At 39.8% G+C, this 24,194-nt stretch overlaps 1 pseudogene across 1 annotated transcript; it reads right to left on the reverse strand.

The window, feature by feature from the left end:
• Nucleotides 1-7,031: 7,031 nt before the first annotated feature.
• Nucleotides 7,032-14,892, reverse strand: LOC308497883 (mitotic spindle assembly checkpoint protein MAD2A-like; annotated as a pseudogene). The gene is made up of 2 exons: nt 14,709-14,892; nt 7,032-7,481 (listed from the first exon to the last, which is right to left on the reverse strand). The product of its transcript is annotated as a mitotic spindle assembly checkpoint protein MAD2A-like (transcript).
• Nucleotides 14,893-24,194: the final 9,302 nt, after the last annotated feature.

Genomic DNA, 24,194 nt, shown 5'->3' on the forward strand with positions numbered 1-24,194 from the left:
CCCAGGGAGGTCCACTACACAGAACCTTCACTACACAGAACCTTCAGATTAAGCAAGATTCCTTTAGAATGCATTGTGCAGTAATGCACAATGACTGTAAAGATTCGATCCTGGTTAACTAGAAATGAGGTTTCATCAATGGAAATAGGAGTGGTTGAGAGCTAGTGACTTTGGGAGGAAAATGCTGAATTTGGGTAAATGCTAAACGATCTTTAAGATGTCCAGTCATAACCTGAATTCACTCCCATGTTTCTCAAAAAGCTTAAATCTTTCTAACTTTAAAGGTAGAGGTGTGAATTCTGGAAATTTTGGATCATTCATTGGTATCAAAAGTCTAGTGAAACGAGTGGGCAGATGGCTCAGTTGGTTAGAGTGCGAGCTCTTAACAACAGGGTTGCCGGTTTGATTCCCGCATGGGATGGTGTCCCCATTACTAGACTGAAAACAATGACTGGACTTGGAGCTGAACTATGCCCTACGCAACTAGATTGAAGGACAACGACTTGACTTGAATCTGATGGGTCCTGGAAAAACACATTCTTCCCCAATATTCCCCAATAAAAATTTAAAAAATAATAATAATTTAAAAAAAAAGTTTAGTGAAAGAAACCAAAAAATGACTAAACTTACAGACTCTATATGCAAAGTAGGGTGACATTTTTTGTGAATGCACAGATTTTTGGTTCAGGTAATGCCATTTTCATCTCCTTTTTATAAATACAGTTTTGCAGCACTGAGGTAAAATGGGGGTTGGCAAATTACAGTCCATGAGCCAAATCCAGCTTGTCACCTGTTTTTGTACAGCCCATGAACTAAACATGGTTTTTACCATTTAAATACTTGAAAAAAATCAAAAGGTTAATAGTTTCATGATACATGAAAATTATATGAAATTTAAATTTCAGTACCCACATACAAAGTTTGTAGGAATACAGCAATATTCATTCATTTACACATCGTCTATGGCTGCTTTTGTGTTACTATAGCAGAGTTAAATTGCAACAGAGATTACATGACTTACAAAGCCTAAAATATTTATTATGTGACTCTTTAAGACAAAATTTGCCAACCCCAGGGCTAAAAGCTTAAAAGTGCCAATTGGTCTGTTATGTTCTTGCTATCATACCTATGTTTATTGGTTGGTAAATGAGCTATAAATCTGGCAAAAAGTCAAGATGAAGTTTAAATTTTCATCAAGTAATAATCCATTTGATTGTGATTTGGGGGCTATTAAACTTATTCAAGCTTGTTAAAGAACTTGGATCAAACACTGAAACTCTGTCACAGCTCTCAGTATGTGCTTATATTTCTCCAGTTGCTCATGGGATAATCTCATATATTTTTCAGGCTTTGTAGTTTACAAAGTACTGTCAAACACACCATTTGTTTGATCCAATAAGCAAAATACTACATAGTTAGTTTATGGTAAGGCCTGACCTCTCCTGAATGTAACATTTGTTAGGGAATAGTTGGTTAAAATATTTTGCATTAAGGTAGTAAACAACCATATGAATATATTTAGGAACTATATCACTTGTTATGTCACATAAGCAACATTCCAAATTAAATAGAGATTAGCTGGTTTCCTTCTCAGCATCTATTCTGCCCTTTCCAAAACATCCCATTTCAATTTGGGAATGCATGACTTGATAAGAAAGCTGTTTCTACCAAAAAAATAACCTCTACTAAGCCAATCAGGGCATTCCCAGGCACAGTGATTGGTTAGAAATGGGCATGTGACCTCAGTCGGTCCAATCAGAGTGACTCTCAGAATTCTGACAGAAAGGCTTCCTCAAAGACAGACACTTGTTTCTGCTGGAATTAAAAGAGAAGTAGCTGGGAGTTGCTGACTGTCCTCTTGGGAAGCCCCAAAAAACCACCTTAAGATGCAGCTGGCCCTGCAGGAGGAAGAGTGGAGAGACAGAAAGAAAGAGTCTTTTGGACATTGTTGAGTCATTCTATAGAGCACTGCTTGATACTGGTCCTCCCTTGGACCTTTGAAATGTAATGAACCAGTTAGCTTCCTTTTCTACTGAAGTCAGCAGTTTGAATCAGGTTTTCATTTACTTGCGACTAAAATGCACTAAGTAACAAAGATTCCTCCCTTCCTCCTCTCTCCCTTTCTTCATAAAACATTATGGTGTTTTTTCCCCCTGATATCAAACATTGTATCTTTTCCAAACAAACCAACCAATTATTCAATTCTCCAACACCAAGTGGGTGTCCTACAATTCAATTTAATTCTGACCCTAGCTACCCAAAGTTAGTGGAGACCCCATATATAGAACGAGGGTTCAGTCCCACAAGACTGCCCCCACTTCAGACACCAGCGGCAAGTGGAGGTTTCCAGGCAACCTGCATTTCTGCTCAGCTGACTGCAAATTCAGGGGTTCCCACAGTAATCCCCCTCATGCTCAGTAATGTGCTAGAACAACTCACCAGTTTATTATAAAGGATACAACTCAGGAACAGCCAACTGAAAGAGATGAGTAGGGCAAAGTATTTGGAGACAGAGAGCGGGGCACAGAGTTTCCATGCCCTCTCTGGGCATGCCACCCTCTCAGTACATCAATGTGTTCACTAATCTGGAAGCTCCCTGAACCCCATTTAGAGGTTTTAGTGGCGGTCTTATTCTGTAGGCATGATTAATTAAATCACTGGCCATTGGTGATTGAATTCAATCTCCAGCCTCTCTCCCCTCTCCCGAGATAGGGCTGAAAGTTCTAACTCTGTAACCACTTAGTTGTTTTTTCTGGTGACTAGGCCCCATCCAGAAGCTTTTTAGGACCTCCCCAGGAGACATCTCATTAGCATATAAAAGACAATAAATTCCAAGGGTTTTTAGGAGCTCTGTGCCAGGAACCTGGGATGAAAACCAAATATTTATTTTTTATTACACCACAATTATATTTACTTTTTTGGTCAGATATTATGCTCAGCCCTCGAAGATAGTCAATCTATGCATACTTCAAGGAACTCACTGGGTGAGGAGGGGGAGTGGGCATGGGGAGTTGTGCACAGATATACATAAAACTTAAACCAATGAGCTATAAACAGTATCTGTCAGAATAACAGCCAAAAAATTTTTAGTCATCTTCAATAGTGACTAGACTAATACAGGAAAGATATTATCCCTGGTCTATGTCACACTTTGTACCCTTTTCCTCAAATCATCCTGAAGTGTCATTAATTAATAAATTAATCACAGCAAATCAACCCAACAAAAGGTTCTTCCCTTGGGGTTGCAATGGTTTCCCTTCAATGTCCAAGTCATCACACTATATATTTTACAGATTTTGAGACAAGCCCTAATTATATTTTTCCACTACATCTAGGGATTTCTTTATAGATATATTATCTTTTTAAAAAACAATTCCCATTTTTCCTTCATGCATTTTTCCTCTTACTAGAGTATGCAGCCTTCTGACTGCTAGGAAATCTTCAGCTCCATCACGCTAAGAAGGTCCTTTATCTCAACTTTGCCAAGAGCCCCTTGGATGTGTGGGGTTTCTGAAAACACATTTCAACCTACAAAGCACTTAAGTATCAGGGGGCGTGTCAGCTCAGTTGCTGACCAGGAATCCAGGAGACAAAGAATGCATGGCTTTGTGAAAGGAGTCTTGGAGTCACTTACTGACTGTCACCTTGGCCTAACTACCAAGCCTTTTAGAGCCTCAATTTCTTTCCCTGTAAAATACAGGTAGGAGTTTCCTCTTTGCCGTGAGGTACACAGTAAGTGAGCTAATGTGTGTATGGTGCACGGTCCATGGTTGGCCCTTGATAAACGATTGCTGTATTTGTTTATAATAAATACCACACTATCTTATGTTTGGTTATTGTTTTTAAAATTTCAAAACATGATACATGTTTAGCAATCCTAGACTGAGTGGTAGGCCTATGGTCTGTTTGAGCACCTACTACGTGCAAGCCCCTCAAGGCTCACAAGTCATGCTAAGATATAGCTCCTCACCTCACAGAATTCACAGGCCAGGCCATGGAAAACTTAAATCAAAACCAGGGGGAAAAATGATAGTTCAACACAGCAAAAGGAAAAGTTTAAAAATAAAATCCAGGATAAATTACCAAACATATTAAACCCCGTGTGACATAACCAAGAAGAAAGAGGAGTTGAAAGTCAAAATACTTCAGGCAAGTTTAGTTTTCATTCCAATTTAGGACTTACAGAATTCTTCCATTTTTCTAAGGTAGCAAAAGAGCTATTTGGATTTATTGACATCATGTTCCCTAATGACAGGTCTTTCTGATTCAAAAGTTCTATCAAAACTCTGATGTTATATCTCAGGTATGCAAAATCAAGGGGGAAATGCTCCACACAAACCTCACATGTCCTAGAACAACCCTTCTTTTCCAAACTTGGTTCTTATTTTCAATTCCAAAAACAATACACAAGGCCTTAGAAGGTACAAGCTACCTCATGTTTATGCATGTGGCCCTGGAGAAGCGAGGATTTCGGATGCCTTTGATTAGGATTTGGCTGAAGAAAACATCCACCCAAAGTTATTTACTGAAGAACCTGGTCTCCCTGCCCCCACCTCACCTCAAACCAGAAGAAACCTCCATCCTGCATCAATTTACAATGGAGCATTTGACATGACTTTATTGGTATATCTTTCTTATGCATTTGACCAATCAAAATGATAATTTAGACAAACTGGGGATGGCAGAGTGCATTATCCAGCAATATCTCATTATTATGCAAAAAATCTGATATTCACAGCAACTGTCTCATCTATTTATTGTTTGGTTACTCATCTGGAAATTTTAATACTTTCTTCAGGGGCAGGGACTGGCAATAAAAAAATAGACCTATATATCAAACCTTTAACTTCCAGCCATCATTGTGTGCCATAATACAGATGGAGTGGCTATCAGCAAGCTTTACTGTGTTGGTTTATTTCCTTCAACAGAGAATGTGGATTTAAATGGGATAAAGCCACAAAGTCGACTTAAGGCTGAAGGGCCCCTTAGAACCTTCCAGTTACTTTGCAAGCAGCAATAATTGGCTGTAGTCTGCCTCCCAAGGAACTGATACCTAGGGCTACTGATAGCTGTCTGCAAGATCAGAAGAGTGGGTATGAGATGAAGGAATGGGAGTTGTTTATGGTGAGGGATGAGGCCACTGCATCTCAGAGAGACTGTCCCCCATCTTCCTTCACATGGCAGTGTTTCTATGGGGCACGTTGCCCTTCTTGCAAACTCAAAGCTTGCTGTATCCCAGCACTGCTCTAATTACTTTATAATCAATAACTTATTTAATTTTCATCACAAGCCTGTGAAGTAGTAAGCACTGGTACTACACCCATTTTATAGATGGGGAACTGAGGCACAGTGGTGTCACAATTGGCCCAGCTAGTAAGTAGTGAAAGCAGGTTTTAAATGCAGGCAGCCTGGCTTCACTATTTGCGCTCAGAACCACTGTACTCTGCATGCCAGCTGTACAGAAGTGTCTTAGCTCTCTGCACAGTCTGAGCTAGAAGAGTAAATGTGGAAACCCACTGCAGTCTACCTACAAGACAATCATCTGAACTGTTTGTTTAAAGATCAGACTCTTAGACCCCGGTCAACTGATTCAGGAACTTGAATTTTTTTAACAAGTCCCCTCCATGGTTCTTCACCTCATCAAAGTTTGAGAATCATTGGAATAGATTTTCTCGACTAGAAGTCAGAAAATCTGGATTTGGATCCCAACTCCACTGTTCATGAGCTTTATAACTTTGGGGAAATCACCTGAGCTTCCAGGACCCAGGTCTCATAATCTGTAAAATGAAGACAAAAATATCTGTCCTACACACAGTTGTTTGTAAGATTGAGATGAGAAGAAGCATGTGAAGGAAATCAGCAACTTGAAAAGCATTTCCAAAGATAAGCTATTATTTTTGGTCTTTCATTATTTCATGTACACAAGAATTTTCTCCCTGCTGAAATTACAATCTTTCAGGGGATAGGCACTCTACCTATACTTCTTTTCTACCCCACAGTAATTTGTATCATGCCAAGCCTATTGTGGCTATCTAATAAACACTGTCTTAGTTCAATATGTTTTTAAAAACATGGAAGCAGATCCACAGAATCAAGACTATCGTTTGCAATTCTAGTGACCAACACTTGTATACTGTGTTCCCAGAGTCCTTAGGATATCGTTATGTACATTGTCACATTTGATTTGCACAAATCTTTTTTTAAAAAACATATTTAACCTAGTTTATCATTGTCATTTAAAGCTTTATTTTATAAAACACAAAAAGACATTTAAGAGTTCTATAACACCAGAATTTAAACAGTAGAAATATTGATAGCTTTGTGGGTGTAAGTTATATAAATTAAAATCAAATAATTTGAGATTTTTTTCAATATGGAAACTATACAAGTGAAATGAATGGCAAAAGGACCTAATAGTAATATTTTGTTAATTATGGATTATCAGTTACTTTAGGACTACACAAAGATTTTGAATATTCAAACTTCTTTTGCTGTGTTTCTTATTTAAATATTTCTCTACCTATATTTTGAGTCAAGATACTTGACCAAAAGGTCTGATTTAGGGAGGCATTTAGCATTTTTCCCCCCATACTTTTATTTATTTTAACTGTGTTTCTCTAGGACCCATTAGCTCCAAGTCAAGTAGTTGTTTCAATCTAGTTGTGGAGGACGAAGCTCACAGCGGCCCATGTGGGGATCGAACCGGCAACTGTGGTGTTATGAGCACCGTGCTCTAACCAACTGAGCTAACCAGCTGCCTCAAGGCATTTAGCTTTATAGGAAGTTTTTCCATCTACAGTTACCACCTTCAAAGGAATTGACATTATCGTGCCAAAGTAATTTTGCTGGTTCCCTTTGGACAGTGTGCAAAAATTATGTGAACCCTATGGAAAGACAAACAGGTAACAAAAAATGGGACAATTAAGCATAGTTCAGTAGAGTATGTTAAGTTTCCCCATCTAAAAATTAGCCAATGAAATAAAATATATGAACTACAGTTTACTTGGTTTCAGGAAAAGCATATTTGAGAATTACATTATTGTTCTCATCTCATCTTTAGTCATTGACACCATGCTATTTACTTTGTGGATTGTAGTAGCAAATGAACGAAGACAGACTTGCTCAGAATTGGTAATGAACGGTGATCCCAACTCTTCCCATTTTTCAGGTACAACCAAATCTTTGTCTGCATAAATCACACGAACAAGAAACTTCCAACAGTGGCAGAAATGTCACTGTAGCTGTAATCTGTCTGGTCACTGAACAGATTTCATATTGGATAGCTTTCTGAGACTTCTCTGGGTATACTGTCCTCTTTGGCAGTCCTGTCATACTCAATATCAAACTGCCATCTTTCAAGGACCTCATCACTCTCAATATTTGAGATGGATATATGCCACACTGATATAAAATGCTGTTGATGCCAGATGAGAAGAACTCGGCCATGATTTCCGCACTCCCGTGCAGGGTGATGCCTTGCTCTGGAAGAGCAGCAGCGGCATGGCCAGGCCCACAGAGGGGGAATATGCCCACTTGCAGATGGTGACCACAGGGCTCCTGATTCACACAAGTCTTGTGGCAGAGGGTAGTTCATGGTGATAGCTACAATTTACTGGACAAAATAAAGCTCAGCTTAAATGATTTGCCCAAAGTCACCCTGTCAGTAATGACATGACAAGTTTCACAATTTCCTATAATACCATACAGCTCATTCAAATGACTTGTAGTTGGAACAACTCTACCAGCAAAGGTGGAAACTGCCAAATTTTAGAAAGGGAGAATGAGAATACCAATGAGCAGTATTATCAAGAGAAAAAAATGTTAATGGGGGGGGTGGTGTTTTATTTGCATATGAACACCTTGATTTCTGACAGGTAGGAAACTGGCAGGAATGCGGCTCAAAGGGCAAAGAGATTATCTGGGAAGCTACAAAATTCTTCCCCTGGTGATTTACGAATTACAATAGCATTCATATTCCTTCCATTTAAGAAACCAGTACAACTCTGGAAGAACCAAGATCCTACAAAAATAGCAAAAAGAATTCAAGCAGTCTGCTTTTAAAAATATTGTTACTTTTGCAGTCACACAGCTTCTAGGAAAGGAAAAACGATCTGAGATCATATCATGGTTTCAACGACTTCCACTTTTGGGAGGCATTCTTTTTGGGCTCAGTTAGACTCCCTTTGCCTTCAAATAATTTACCAAAGGCAAGCATGAATAAGTTTCACTTGCTGGAGCTGGTCCACAAACATATAACATTCTAATACTCTTAAATCTTCTATTAATAAAGTCTCTTTGTTTGATGCAATACGTTGAGATTTTGAGAATGCTTATTAATATGATGATGATTGATTATTTTTCACTTTCTCCAATCATTTGAAATACCCTTGTACTATGGATAGTTGAGGCTTGGCTTTGATGTTGAGCAAGTCACAGCCACAAGAATGATTCTTTTAGGGTTGGCCGGGTGGTTCAGTTTGTTAGAGCACAAGCTCTGAACAAGAGGGTTGCTGGTTCAATTCTTGCCGGTTCAATTCCCACAGGGGATGGTGGGCTATGTCCCCTGCAACTAATGATTGAAAACGGTGACTGGAGTTGGAGCTGAGCTGCGCCCTCCACAACTACATTGAAGGACAATCACTTGGAGCTGATGGGCCCTGGAGAAACACACTGTTCCCCAATATTCCCCAATAAAAATTAAAAAACAAACAAACAAACAAACAAACACCATTTCACAGTCTTAACAACTATAAACTATTTATTTAAAAAAAGAAAGTGGTAAGAATGATGCATGTTCAAAGCAAAGGGGAGTATTTTGAGGGAGATTAATGGCAATATGCCTTTTATTTTAACAATTTTTTTTCAATTTAAACATTCACTGTAGGTTTTGATTGTACCTCATATAAGGAACTTTTATAACTCAATAATAAGAAGACTAAAAGTAATGGGGAAAGATTTGAACAGACACTCACCAAAGAAGAGATATGGATGGCAAGTAAGCTCTTGAAAAGATACATGCTCAAAAACATCACTCAATAGGAAAATGCAAATTAAAAGCCACCTATTAGAATAACTAAAATTTGAGGTTATGATCTTTTCTCTCAGCTCTAGCCTGACCTCCCACAGCTCAAACATGCCAAATAAATTCTTATAGAGCAAAAATCAATCAATCAATCAATCAATCAATCAATCAATCAATAATAAGAATAACTAAAATTTAAAACCCAACAATACCAAGTGATGATGCAGGAGGATGCAGGATTTCTGGAACTCTCATACATTGTTGATGGGAAAACAAAATGGACATATACCTTGGAAAATCATTTGGTAATTTTTTATAAAGTTAAACATATACTTATCATATGGCCCAGCAATTCCACATCTAGGGATTTACCCAAAAGAAATAAAAATTCTGCATAAAGTCCTACACCTGAGTGTGTTTCTAGCAGCTTTATTTATAATGACCCCATGCTGGAAACAATCCAAATATTTTTCAACTGGTAAATGGATAAACAAATGGGTACGTCCATACTATGGAATACCCGACAATGAAACTACTGATATATGCAAAAGATTGGATGAGTCTCAAAAGCATTATTCTGAGTAAAAGAAACCATATACAAAGGTTACATGCTATCCAATTCCTTTTATATAAATTTCTGGAAAAAGCAAAAATACAGGAACAGAAATCAGTTCAGTGGTTGCCAAGAGCTGGGAATAGAGACAGAGATTGACTCCAAAGGGATGTGAGAGAACTTTTTGGGGCTGATGGAGCTATTCTATACCTTGATTGTGATGTTGTTTACTCAAGTAAATACATTTGTTAAGTCAGTAAATTGTACATTTAGAACTGGTGAACTTTACTCTATGTAAATTATACCTCACTAAAGCTGACCAAAACAACAACAAAACCCCAAAGAAACATACAAAATACCAAACCCTTTCAATGGCTCCCGTTTCCCTCAGAGTAAATGACTGTAAGCCCACAGGGCCTGCATGGTCCGACCCCAGCCCCCTTCCACCTCTTTCTTTCTTTTTTTTTTTTTTTATTAATTTTATTGGGGTGACAATTGTTAGTAAATTTACCTCTTTCTTGCTATCTCTATTCTGGCTACAATAGCCTCCTGGCTAAGAGGCCTTCTGCAAACATGTCAGGCATGTGCCCTCTCTAAGGCATTGCACCAACTGTCTTTACCTCCTTTAAGTCTGTGAATAAATGTCACAATTTCAGAGAGTCTTAATCTCTCAATGATTGTTCTTTGAATGGGCCTCAGTTTCCTCATGTGTAAATGGAGCAAGCTGAATCAAAGGCTGTCTCTGAGAGCTTTCTAGTCTAACATTCTACAGTTCTGATATTTGGCTTTTAGGATGCAAAACTCCCCATACATGATAATGGAATTACATAAGAAGGCATTAAATGATCAATGGCAGGTGAGTACAACAGAGTACTGGAGTGTTCTGAGGGAAAACCATCCTGTCCAGCTGTCAGAATTGAATGAGACTCCATAGAGGAATTGACTCCTAAAGAATGGGTAGCATTTCTTTACATGAAAACAATTAACTGGACAATTGGAAATACTGTGCTAGCTTCTTATTAGAATCAGTCTGGCTTCCACTTAGTTTATAGAGTTTGAACATATTCCCCTACTCTGAAAACATTCTAGAAAACTGCCATATTACCTACCAACGATTCAGAATCTCTACTGCATGCCCATGGTGCCATTTTCCTACCCGCTGTCCTCCTGGGGTTATTGGCAATTAATTGGCCAAGGTGTACATTGTGTTGGTGCTGTGCCAGACACGAGGAAAACTGACAAGATGTCTCCCTTGTCATAGTATGTCTTTTTACACACCGTTGGTACTAGATTCTGATCTCCTGGAGGGCAGGGTTTGAGCCTCTCTCAGCTTTGGATCTTAATGATGGAGCAGAGTAGGCTCAAAGAGTGAATGTTCCTCAGAATTTTGAGCATATTGCATGTGTTAATGTGAACATCAGGGGAGAACAATTAGCAACGTCATTAATCATGACTCTCCCTATTTAATTGTAAAAGCTAATTGCCTGTTAAGGTAAGGCAAGCCTTATTTCCTTAATCAGAGGGGTTACAACCTGAACATGTTGGAGACATTTGAGATAGTGACGTGAAAGGCAGAATAGATGAAGTTCGAACGCAAAGTTGAAATCCCAAGGTCTTTTCATTTTCTCTTGTTTACTTGTGGTCCGTAATCAAAACGGAATCTTTTATCTGGACAAGCTTTATAAGGGAGATACAGACAGAAAGCTAGGCTGGGGTTTGGATCACTCTCTGTCTACAGCAGATATTTAGTCTTGTGAAGCACTGAATGTGCTTAGTTCCCTGCATTCATATGTTGAAACCCCCATTGTGTCTGTATTTGGAGATGAAGCCTCTCAGGAAGTAATTAAAATATATGAGGCTGTAAGAGTGGGGACCTGATCTGGCAGCATTAGTGTCCTTACAAAAAGATAGCTCTTTTTGTAATGTGTGTGTCTTTCTCCACACACATGCCGCAAAGACAGGCCAAGTGAGCACACGAGAAGGTGACTGTCATGGGCCAGCAAGAGAGGTCTCACAAGAAATGAAACTGGCTAGCATCTTGATGGTGGACTTCTAGCCTCCTCAATTGTGAGGAAATAAAGGTTTGTTGTTTAAGCCTGTGGTATCTGCTATTGCAACCCAAGCAGATTAATACAATTCTCTCAACATAGAGTGAATTTGGTTACAAATAGGCCTGATCTTAAGCTCTCTGCCACATTGATTCAGAACCTCCTGTGTCCCAAGACATGAACTAGCCCAGGGCTTTCCAGAAATCTGTCATTCCCAAACTGACTTGCTCTCTCATAGCACTTTCTCTGCTCTATTTCAACTAATACACAGAATTGAGAATTTCTCTTTGGCTCTATGTTTTCTAGTTGGTACTGACTTTCATTTTCCACAGCCAACATTAATTTAGATTTGAAAATCACATTTTTTAGTATTTTTGGCTGATGAAAAATTTTAGCTTAACCCAGTGGAAGAAGAGGTATTACTTTTGTATGTGTGTATTTCTAAGGAGAGCTGGAACCAGCAGAAAGCATTCAAAAATCCACATTGTCAAACATTACTTAGTATTCTCAGTCTTTGGGGATATTTATGGATATTGTTGTAGAATACTTTTTGTCATTGTATAGAATGAATACAAATTCCTTAGTTTATTGTACCAAGCACCACATGGCTAACTCTCATCCTTGCACTCATTTAGAATACCTAAGTTATGAGGCTAATGTCACCCATCTCCTCAACCCCAGATATCCAGAACATTTTTGTTCTAGATGTTTGCCTTGTGTCACAAAATGAGTGCCATTTGGAGCCTCGGTGCTGAAATAGAAGCCGGGAATGTTCTCTTTAGTCTGTTCGGAAGGCTAATTTTTCAGCTATTAAGACAATGTTCTTTTGTGCTCTGTTCCTCTCTTACTTTGGAAGCCAAGGCAATATAGTGTGGTGGGAAGAGATGAGTTTGGGAGTTAGAGTTAGATTCTCAACTTGGCAGCTGACTTTTCTTTCTAGGGTTAGCTTTCTTACTTGCAAAATGGAGATATTATTTCCTACGTTTGCTGTGCTATTAGCAATGACAACACTAAGACGTGTCTCTGGATATTTTGGGATAGTGTATTAGTCCAAGTACAATCAGAAACACAGAACCACTATAAGAGATACAGGACCAAAGATTAATTATAGGGATTAGGCTTTATGCAATTGTAGAAGCAAATGGACAAGTCTATACAAGGCTATTGCCTCTATGTCTGGTGTTGGGTCTGAATTTGGCACACTCAGCTGGGTTGGCGATGGAGAAAGAAGACTTAACAATGAAGTGCAGGAGAACAAGGACAAATCAGAACCCAGGAAGGCGTACTGCAACCTGCATCTCTCTGTCCAGGCCTCCATCGTCAGCGATGTGGATGACTTGCGGGAAAAAGCTAGCATGTTTTGCCACACATACTGGTCATCCAAGACTTGGAAAAGCAAGGGGAGGAAATGTTGGGGGAGCCATAGGAGGTGTGTTCCCAGATGCAACCCACAAAGTGAGCTAGCAGATCGGCGACAGCCTATCACATTACTACAGTTACTACCCTAAACCAACATTCAAAGCCTAACGCTAAAATCTGATACTGCTTCACTTCTGATTTCCAAATCCTACTGCAAATTTCTATTGTGGCTAATCCTAATCTGGGACTTTATAGAGACAGGAATCCTGGGAAAATCAGTTCTAGTTTAGCTAAGTTAATAAGGATGTCCATAATTTTTTAGAGAAGTGAAAATGGATTTATTAGAAAAAGCACTATGTTTAAAGCTGTTTTAGAGAGAGAGAGAGAGAGACAGAGACAGAGACAGAGAGAGAGAGAGAGAGACTATAAGGAACACAAATATCCTTGGCTTTATCAGATTGTAAATAGTATATGGCTTATTCCAAGAAGGCATCTTGGTCATCTTCCTAATGTGCCGAGGCACCGTCAGAAAATAAAAAATTGAACCTGCAGGAGCCAACTGATATTCTTTCTGGACAAAGAACTAAGTGAAGCATCTTTCAGAAAAGTTCCTGAACAAACCTATCCCTGTCTAGATACAGCATGAACTATACTACACAAACTCCGGTTTCATGCAATGAAAACTGTGGACTGTATAGCAAATTGGCAACAGTGTGTTTTACCTGTTAAAACAAATCTTAGCTGAATCATAGGAAAAAGGACAAAGGATTAATGCTTCCTTCTAGTTATTAACATATAACCATATTCAAACCCTGACTTTGTTAATTAATACAACTTACATTTATTTTGTTTTTCCTTGACAGAAAAATGCTCAGTGTAAAATATGCAATGTATAAGTTATTCCATCCTATGATAATCAGTGATGGAAGATATTGTTGGAAATCAAATAGCCCTATTCATGTGGAAAGACGTGCACAAAGACAAAGTAATAAAAATGCATTCATATATGTACTAGCATGCAATCTCTACTGGTCTGTCAATGTTTTACAATTTCACTTTGAAAACTTTTAAACACATTTAAATTTCTTACATTTTTGAAGGAAAAATACATTTAAATATTAGGTTAAAATAAATAAAAGTATACAATGGCATTTCTTCCCATGCCGCTCCCCCCCATCAGCTCAGGTTCTTCTTGCCACTCCAAAATAGGTAACCATTGTTATTAGTTTCTTGTATATCCTGCCAGACACTCTTATGCATATACAAGCAAATACAGACATACCTGCCTCACCCCCAACCATTTTACACAAATGGTAGAAGGGTCTGCACACTGTTATTTTTCTATCTTTTTTCCTTTTTTTTTGGTTAATGCATCCTGAAGTTCTTTCCATATCAGTACATAAATAATTTTCCCCATCCTTTCATTTTGCTGCTTAGGATTCCATTGTATGTACATAGAGTAATTTACACTTTCACATTTGATCTTTTATTTTCAATTCTCTGGGACTTGATTTTGGCTTCTCCATACCCTCTGGAAATAACCGCTATTCAGCAACTGGTAGGTCTTCCTCTGTTTAAAGAGAAGCAATACAAATGATGCTGACCCCAGGATTTGAGGAGTTCTGGTATTTTCTCCACCGCATAGTGCCAAGAGACACGTGTTCTCATCAGCAAGCTGCCTCCTTTCCCCTAAGCCAAGCTCTGGATGTCAGCGAGTACCACCAACCTTCCGCGCTTCGTTCACAGAGGTTGAGCTTTAAGCCTGCGTGACACTGCACCCAGCTGTAAACTGGCGAGCCAGTTCCACGGGCACATTCACTGCAGTTGCCCAGAAGCCTCGGGCTGGGCCCGCCCAGAGCAGCTCCTCTTGTAACGCGCCCCTCGTGGTCATAATGCAGTCCTGGCTCCATATGCTTGGTTTAGTTCTTCCTAATTACATCCATTGATGCTGAAAAACACTCAGACCCAGAAAAAGACCAAAGGGGCTGTGGGCACTTGTAGCTGCCAAACAGGCAGGTTTTCATATCACGGCCACTGGGGAGCTGCAGAAGGGCCAGATGGTGGGTCACAACATATGTTCTGAGGAGGACAGCACAAGACACTGCATGTGGAAAGCCTGGGGCAGAAAACGCCACTCGGGAAGCCATGAAACACAAAGGGATCAAAGCTGAGTCCTGGGGAATGGGGGGCCCCAGGTGGCTGCCTCCAGGTCACCACTGTGGCCTGAGTGTGCCCTCCTAGGGGCAAGAGCCTTTCCTCCAGTGCTCTTGTTGTTTGGGATATCCCTCTTCTCTACGGCACACTGGAGAGCAAGCATGCACTCAGCCTGTCTGTTGGACAAGCCATCTCGGGAATCCACAGCTTCAGAAAGGATGAACATTTTCCTTTCAGCTGTTAAGTAGGCCAAGAAAAGCAGCATTCAGGTGATTAAGAATTCATCCCAGGCCTTTCAAATGGGTCATCTGTAACAGTAATTTGGTTTATAAACTGAAATGAATGTGTGTGTGTGTGTGTGTGTGTATTTTGAAGCTTGACATGCCTATGTGATTACAGTGTTAAAACACCTTACATTCTTATACTCTACCAGCTTTGCAAGAGTCCTAGGTTCATTTCAATAATGCAGTAATAAAATCTTCTTGCTTTGAGGTCCAAGATGCGCTTACCTTACTCATACTAATTACAATAATAGCTAACACTTACTGATTGCTAGAGGCCCATCACTTTGCTAAGTACTTTATATGCAGTATCTCATTTAATCACCATCATCAGCCTGTGATGTAGATCCTATTATTATCCAAGTTTTACAGAGGAGGAGGCTGGGGTAGGGAGGGTAAGTGACTTGCTCAAGGTCACACAGTACATCCAGATGGGGACTGGGCTGTCTGACACCAGAGCCACCTACGTCATCTTAAAAAAACACTCTGGAGCCTATTTTTGCCATAGATTAACAAGCTGTGGGGCTTCCTAAATGTGCTGAGGGTCAGGAGAGAGAAAAATCTCCCTGAGCGTTTAGTCACCTACCAGTTGCAGAACTCTCTGCCTTTAAATTATATTCTACCCGTGCATTTCAGCCATCCTCTCTTTCTTCTGCTTCTTTGGTCTAAAGTGGAAAACAGGAGTTCAGCATTTTGGAACAGCTCGCATTTCAAAGGTGTATTTGCACTATAGTTAGGGGCCTTCAGGCTTTCAGGTTAGCAGAGCACATTCCACTGTAGTACAGTGTTGTCTGTGACTCCTTTTTTTTCCCTGTGAGCTACTGGAAAGCAGGACAAGTGACATTCATCTCTGCATCCCCTACATCTGACGCATAGCTGTGGCTCAGTAAATAACTGAAAGGTATTGATCATAGGAGCGTCAGCCAGCGTACTGATGTGATAAATCTGCTAGTCTCTTCCTGTCACTGCATATGCAAATAGTCACTGCCTATGCAAATGGACTTCCTAACAGGCTCAAAGCACCCAGCCAAATTCTACCAAATCCCTTTCTAGGACTTGTCGCACTGGGTAGGAGATAGGATTCCTTTCCTTTGCGGCACATAGAACAGTCCAATACATACAGGGCTCCATAATGGACTCAGAATAAGGGAGCTTGGTGCCCCAAAGAACTCCATCAATGGTAAAATATGGAATATAAGACCATTAAGGTCTCCATTTTCCGTATCTTTTCTCTACTGTAGCTACAAGGTGAAGGTCAGGAATGAGTGAGAATTCCATTTCTAAACGCAATGATATGATAGTAAGAGCTAGACTTTGCTGATAAAAAAAGCCCTATACAGTCATACCTCAGAGCTATTGCAGGCTCAGACCCAGACCACTGCAATAAAGTGAGTCATAATCTTTTGGCTGGCGGAGCGTCCTGCCTTCAATTTGTAAAAGAAATGCAACATCTGTGAAGCACAATAAAGGAAAGTGCAATAGAACAAGGTATGCCTGTGTTCTTTATCTTACCCATCAAAATGGAGAGTGGTTCTATCCTACAGCTCAGTTGCTTCCGTATAAATTTCAGTTTAAATTGGGGCTTGGTAAAAAATTTACAGGGGTATTGGAGTTATTCTGAAGTCAGAATTTCAGGCATATCCAACTGTTTTCCGGAGCGAGTAACTTTTCTTTGGGATCATTTACAAAGTATCACTCTCAGTCATCTTGTCAGAAATTAGAATGGTTTAAACACTGCTTCCTTATGTCATCAGGAAAGCCCTCCAAGAGCATAACTATTAACAAAATTCCTAAGAGAGAACAATGTAGGATGGATGGAAGAATCATCTTTTGCTACTATCCCTTTCCCTTTACTCGAGAGCCAGTGCTCAGCCTGACAAACTCTCACACTCACGCTTCAAGATCCAACTTAAATGGCCACCTCCTTTGAGAAGCCCTCCTTGACTCCACCAGACAGAGTTGGATGATCCCTCGTTTGTGTTTCCAGAATAGTCTATAGGTGCACCTATCACAGCATTTACCACATTACATTGTGATGTGCTTGTCTCTCCCAGTGGAATATAAACTCTGTAGATATTTTTATTGTTTTTTATTTTTTGAATTAAAAAGTATGACATAGCCATGATAGGAAGAGGAAGAGGAGGAGGAGGAGATACAGAATAATAAGTACCTTTCCCTCCCAACTCAGATCTCCAATAATTCCCGGAAGCAAATCCCTCAACAGTGTTCTTGTGTGTGCACCTTCCTGAATTTGCATATAAATGTGTAAGCGTTCCTTTTCTTTAAAAAAACAAAACCAAAAATAGAGCATTTTTCAATCACCATGATATTCTGGCACCAAGCATAGTGCTAGGAATACAGTAGGTGCTCAATATGCGTTGACTGAGTTGAGGGTTATCAAGGTTCCTGGTATCTAGATAGTCTTTCAGCTGTTTGATTTTCTCCCCTCCCCCCACCTTTAGATATTAGGGAGGTAAAACTCAGAACTGTCCATTTTAATACCTAGAAGTAGGACTCAGTAAAGACAAGAGAAGATTAATATTCACGGCTAAAATACACAGGGGTTTCAATTTCTCTGCTGCTCCATCCACAAATGGTTCCAGGTAACAGAAAACTAACTGTACCTTTGAAAACTAAACTCATGATGTAGATGATTTACTGTAAATTCTGTAATATAAAGATCACAAAGTGAAGAGTGTCCCATGCTTAGTAGCACATATTAGTAAAAACATTGTAATAAGATTTTTATTCTTCATATTCTAAGGGCTACAACCAGTTATGCTGGTTGATTCTGTCATTTCAATTTTTTGTTTTGTTTTGACTTTTCCCTCCCCCCAACCTTGGTATCCATAACACAATCATAACTTTTCAGAGGCATCTAATTTCTTAACCCCAGAGCAGAAGAAAAACATTTTTCAAATTTTCCTATGATAGTCAAAGGGAGCGGGGGTTGCTGAATGTACATACTTAGATGAATTAAACTCAGACCTTCTTCGGTTGGACATGTGAGCTGTCCCGACAAAGATGAAGGTTAACGTAGTTTAAGGATGAAATATAGATCATCCTGTGCAAAACCACTGTGTTGCAGTTTAATTAAAAGAATTCATTAAAGTGGTGCCCCATCCAGGGTAATTAGTATGCGTAATTTATGCGTTGCCTAATACACAAGGGCAGTAGCCTGAATAATAAACTCAAGTTAACCTTAAGTGGAAGAGATTGAATGGTCAGATGTTTATTTAGCTCAGCTTGCTCACGAGTTAAGGTTAAAGAGGTGAAATTCAGTTATAGTTAATTAATTAATTTCTCAGTTTTCCTCAGGAAAATCCTGCCTGCTCAATTGGGTAAAAGTTTTGTCCAAGGCGGACTATTTTTATTCATCATCTGTTTTCTGACATGTCCTCTAGTAAGTTAATAACCCTTTGAAACAACCCATTTAAGGGAACTACAAAGAGAAAGAAAATAAGACCAAAACCCAAATTATATGAGCCAATTTGGGATCTCTGTCTACAAAAAGAACAATATCAGGACAGATTTAAATAGGGTGTTATGGTATTAAACTGTTGGGCTTGACTAGGATAAGGGTGTCTGGTTTTTCAATAATGGGCCACGTGTTTAGGGATTCATATGTGTATTTGAGCTTTGCAAATTTTTCTTGGCAGGAATGGCAAGAGTCCATGCCTGGTGTGTGCATAACCTGTCACAAATACAAACCAGTGCTTATGCAAGTTTTTATTTATTCCTTTCATTAGAAATACTTCATCCTACCCCAATTCTGTGATGTAATTTCTGTGGAATTAAACTTGAAGAGTTCAAAATTATGCAATTAATTGTATTCAGCTTCAATTATAATGACTTATTAATCAAGTCCTGTGGCAAGACACCTGACACCTCACCCAGTGTTTGTGATGAGAAGTGGCTAGGCCTGAGGAATCTATTGGTCCATGTGAGCAAGCTAATTAGGTGAATTGTTATTGATTGATTGCTTTCTTGGTGACTGCATGTAGGTAGGGGTTTTGAGGTTTAGGAGCCGGAATAAGGAAAGATCTAAATTTCCTTAGATCTTATTTGGCCTCAAAAGACCAAGGACTGTAATAAAATCAACACAATCTATCAATCATTTGGTATTTACTGAGCTCCAATTATGTGCAAGCCACCGGGTCAGTCTGTGGGCTTCCATATTGAATCTAACCTTTAAGACAAAGGTGTCCTCCCCTTGACTCCCACCCTGACCCCCCCCAGGACCAATGGTCTACCTGGATGTTAAGACAGAAGTACAAGTGAATACAACTAGCCGCACATGATTGTTGGTTTTAGAGTTACCTGAGGACTAAATAATGGAATTCCTTTAATTGAGAGCATTCTCCTTTGTGGAACTGCCTTTCCTCCATTCCATATCTTTCCAGTGGGCTACCAGTCACCCCTGCCCACATGGTGGGCACATGACTCAAACCAGATCAATCATATCTTCTGTAAGTTCAGATTTCGAGTGGAGAGAGACACATGGGGAAGAAAGAGTTGGCACTGCTAAGATCCCTGGGGCTGCCATGGTTCCTTCCCAGGAAGTGATTTTTCATCCCTCCCATCTTGTGACCCTAACAGTGCCTTAGCAAAATCCTATTTGCTGTTTGTCAGCCAGAGTTTGTTTCTGAGGCATGAAACCAGACTCCTGACAAAGACAATGAATGCTCCCCCAGTTGAGGGATAAACAGCTTACTTTCAGTTGGAGCAGTATTGAAAAACTGTGTAAAGAGATGGTGAGATGCACTGGATTCTTGTCTTGCTCGCTAAATACTTGTTATCTACACTAAGTACTGCCTATATAAAATATGTAATCTTTATATGCAAACAAATATCTCCATTTTACAGAGGGGGACACTGAGGCTCAGGAAGACTTATCCAAGGCCACACCATTAGGAGGTGGCAAAGCTGAGACTTGAACCTAGGAGTTCCTGACCCCGAACCCTGTGTTCCTTCGTGCAGACCAAGCAGTTCTCTAACTTGTGGCCTTGGGCAAATTACTTCACTTCGAGGCACACTGGTTGATTTTAGCGGTAAAACTTGGATGGTAACAGCTGCCCTGGGTCCCCTGCAGGGCTGTTGTGAGGATCAAAGGCGAGAATGTCTGTAAAAGCACTTTGAAGCCTGTCACACTATCCAAATACTTGAAAAGGCTTCCTATTGTTAGGTGGAACTCCAACTAGGATGGGCCAGATCCTGAGAGGCGACAAGGGGCTGGTATATGGGATTCTGGGGGGAGAACTGGAAAAGTCTTGGGAGACAAAGAGTCCCAAGGGAGGTTGGGGCCAGCAGGTGGAGGGCAGCAGAGTTTGCTCCACCAATCCAGAACACTTAAGACTGGGGCCTGGGGAGCTTGAAGTTTGAAATGGATGGTTTAAAGACCAATAAAAGGAAGTGGTACTTTGAGATATGAGTGAAGGTAAAGTCTTATCTTTGAGTGGCTGAGGCATTTTCACATGCTTCGTCTTATCAGATCTGCACGGGAATCCTAGGAAGTCTGTGTCATCCTCATTTCACAACTGAGTTTCTGAAACTCAGCAAAGTTAAGAAATCTGCCTAATGTTAGAGTAGAAAGGACAGACGGGTTTTAAAACCTTAGCCTTACTGAATTTTATACACAATCTTTAGCTTCCTGTGATGATCCTTCCCTCCTCCTCACTTCTTCCTCTCCTCACCCACATAATCCATTAGTTGGAAAGAAAGTGTAGAGGTCCTCGTCTCACTGAATGAATATGCTTTGTAACCTTGGATTAATCACCTAACCTCTCTGAAGTTTAGGTTTTCTTATTTGTACAATGATCTGGTTGAATTCTAAAATACTAAGAGTTGTTTACCCCGAGGCTGTGTTTAAGAAAAAAAATCTTTCATTTGCATAAATCTTTACCCTTGAAGACCCAGCCCCCAGTGCTACTCAGCGGCATCCTAAACCACAGGTAGTACAATATTACAGAGCTGACTGTACCACTCAAAGAAAACCGCGCTCGTTGTAACTTTTGCAGTAGTCTCAAAATAAGCCATACTTATGGTACATTGTAAGATCATGATTTTACTGATCAAATCAGTATCTTGGCATAGGGTGATCCGATTGTGCTTCTCTAGAAGGACAAAAAAGTGCCCTAATCAGTCTGGTGGTCTGGATCGGGGAGGAATTGTCATTCCAGGTTTACCATGTACCCCTTTGCTCTATTGCCCATTTCTACTGAGAGAGTGCACCATGTTAGCCCCAAGGATAAAAATGAACAAACAGGAATGAACATCTCTACCCTGAATTGGAGGTAATTACTTCATATTCATTAACGAAAGCTCCTACTAAGCAACTATTTGCATGATCACCTTTGGCAGAATTACTGTAGGCAGAGAGACCTTATCCCATTCTAAAATCACCAAGTGGCAGAGAGACCTTATCCCATCTTAAAATCACCAAGTGGCAGAGAGACCTTATCCCATCCTAAAATCACAAAAAGGCACCATCATCTTGAGAACTTTAAACCCGTTCTCAAAATTTAATTTTGAGAAAACTGTCTCACTGAAAGTGTTTGGTTTTGTTGTTGTTTTCACAATTTCAGCTCCATTTGGGTAAGGCTGTAAGCTCCATGCAGGCAGGGACTCAGTGTTTGGCTCCCTAGAATAGTGCCTGGCCCCTGGGAGACAATAAATACATCTTGAATAAATGCATGTGCCCGCTTTCACTCATACAAAATCAGTAAAACAATTAGAGGCTTGTAAACTTTAAAAGGCGGTAGGGAGATATGGAAAAAGCGTACAGGTTTCCCTGCTCAGTGATACATGTCACTCCACCCAAGGGTTGGCCACGTCATCACGACACACACGTGGGCTGTGGGTTCAGACTAACAGTTGTCCTTCCAGCTCCTTCCCTGCTTAACTGACTCTGGACGTGTCAGTGCATCTCAATGAGCCTACTTCTTTAGGTAAAACGTAGCCCACAACACATTGGACTGTTTGGAGGAATGACTGAGATCATGTCTGAAAGGACCTAACAAAATGCCTGGCGCTCTACTAGGTTTCACTGTCTTACTGTCCATAGTGGCACTGTCCGGTAAGGCAGCCATTTGAGACGTGTGGCCACTGAGCACTTGAAATGTGGCTGCCCTGACAGAGGAATTAAAGGTTTGACTGTATTTAATTTTAACTAGTTACGGTTTCAATGTGAGTGTTGAAGGAGTGTAAAATACTCTTCTGTTAAATTCAACTTTATCTTAGTGGTAGGACTACACTTCCCTGTAACCATTGCGTTGCATAAGATATTATTATGACGTTGTAGTGCGTGCAGCAGGCACTGGCATCAATTCAAGTGACGTGCTTATTACGAATAAGCACGTCACTGCTCCAGCCAGTGGGGAGATTGATTCAGTTGATACGAGTTTTTTCCCCTATGCACTAATGTAATGTTATAATGTGTTTATTTGAATATAAAACATAAAATGCAGACAGCTGAAGTTATAGTGATTCCTGTGTAAACCATAATCGGTAACTGAAATATTTATTTTAATTATAATTAAAGTATGGTTAAAAAATAAGGACTGACAATTTTAAAAATGTAACATGAAGGCATACTCTTGATGTGGAATTGAGTGGGAATGCAGAAGCTAGGACCAGGACCACAACAAGGAATGTTCCAGATTTCCAGCACATGGCAATTGCAGTGGGCTGCTACAGAGCAAAACAGAAAGCTATCATGGTTAAAGAATGAAGATATAGAGGCCAATACTGAGAGCCAGTGAAAGCAATCACACAGCAAATTTGGTAAGTTTCCTCCCAATAGCTAAAAAAGAACTGAAGACATTAATTAAAATCAGAATGAAATGTTCAGCAAAAATTTCTGAAATAATTTTTAATAGAATATGAGCTCGTAACTGTCGACGACTATAAAATGGCTTGAATTCTTTCACACACACACACACACACAAATCATTTTCAGACAGAGAGGTAGTGTAAGAAATTATTTCAGTTATGGAAATTTGGTTAGAAAATTATGAGGAAAAAACTAAAAGATATTTTACAAAACGTGAAAACTTTCAATGAAGCCACCAACTAAATGGCCGTGGAGATCTGAAGAGCTTGGTGCTTTACTGCCCAGCACCTACGTCTTGACTATGGGGGATCTGCCTCTGCTTAAAGCAGGGCTGCCAGCCTTTCAGATCGCTGGACAGTTAGTTCCCCTGGCTCTCCAGTGCAACTCCCAGCTTGCTACACCTCAGGTCTTCCTTTCTGCTCTGTCCTAGGCATTGGGGAGGCCCTGCAGTGCACTCAGAAGAGCCCAGAGTGCTTGCACAAGTGTCTTTCAGCTCTTGCCCTTCCCAAAGCTATGTAGATTTGAAATAGTGTACACAGAAGATATCTGATACATTTATCACAGTCCTTCTTCGTACTGTCCTCCAAAATTTTGTTGTAATCATTTCCTTTTGCAAACTCAATTTTCCTTGTAGTTTATTCTTTAAAATATCCATTTTAATAGCACTTGAAAGGCGTTTGGGGAGGGAGCACCATTAAATATGTGATCAATTCATTCTCTTTAATCCAACATATTTTTATTTGCTTTCTGAGCCTTTTGTTGTTGTTCTTATTATTATTGTTTAAGCCTCTGCACCTTTATTTATAATTATAATTTACATTACTCCAAGGGGAAGTCCAATTTCTGTACTCTAATTTTTATCACTTCAGTGCTACAGAAACAATCCCAACCCTTTAATTCCATCACTATAACTAAAACCTTTATAGCTATTAAAAAGGGTTTAGTT

Source organism: Rhinolophus hipposideros (assembly GCF_964194185.1).
Source record: "Rhinolophus hipposideros genome assembly, chromosome: 5".
NCBI classification, from domain to species: domain Eukaryota; kingdom Metazoa; phylum Chordata; class Mammalia; order Chiroptera; family Rhinolophidae; genus Rhinolophus; species Rhinolophus hipposideros.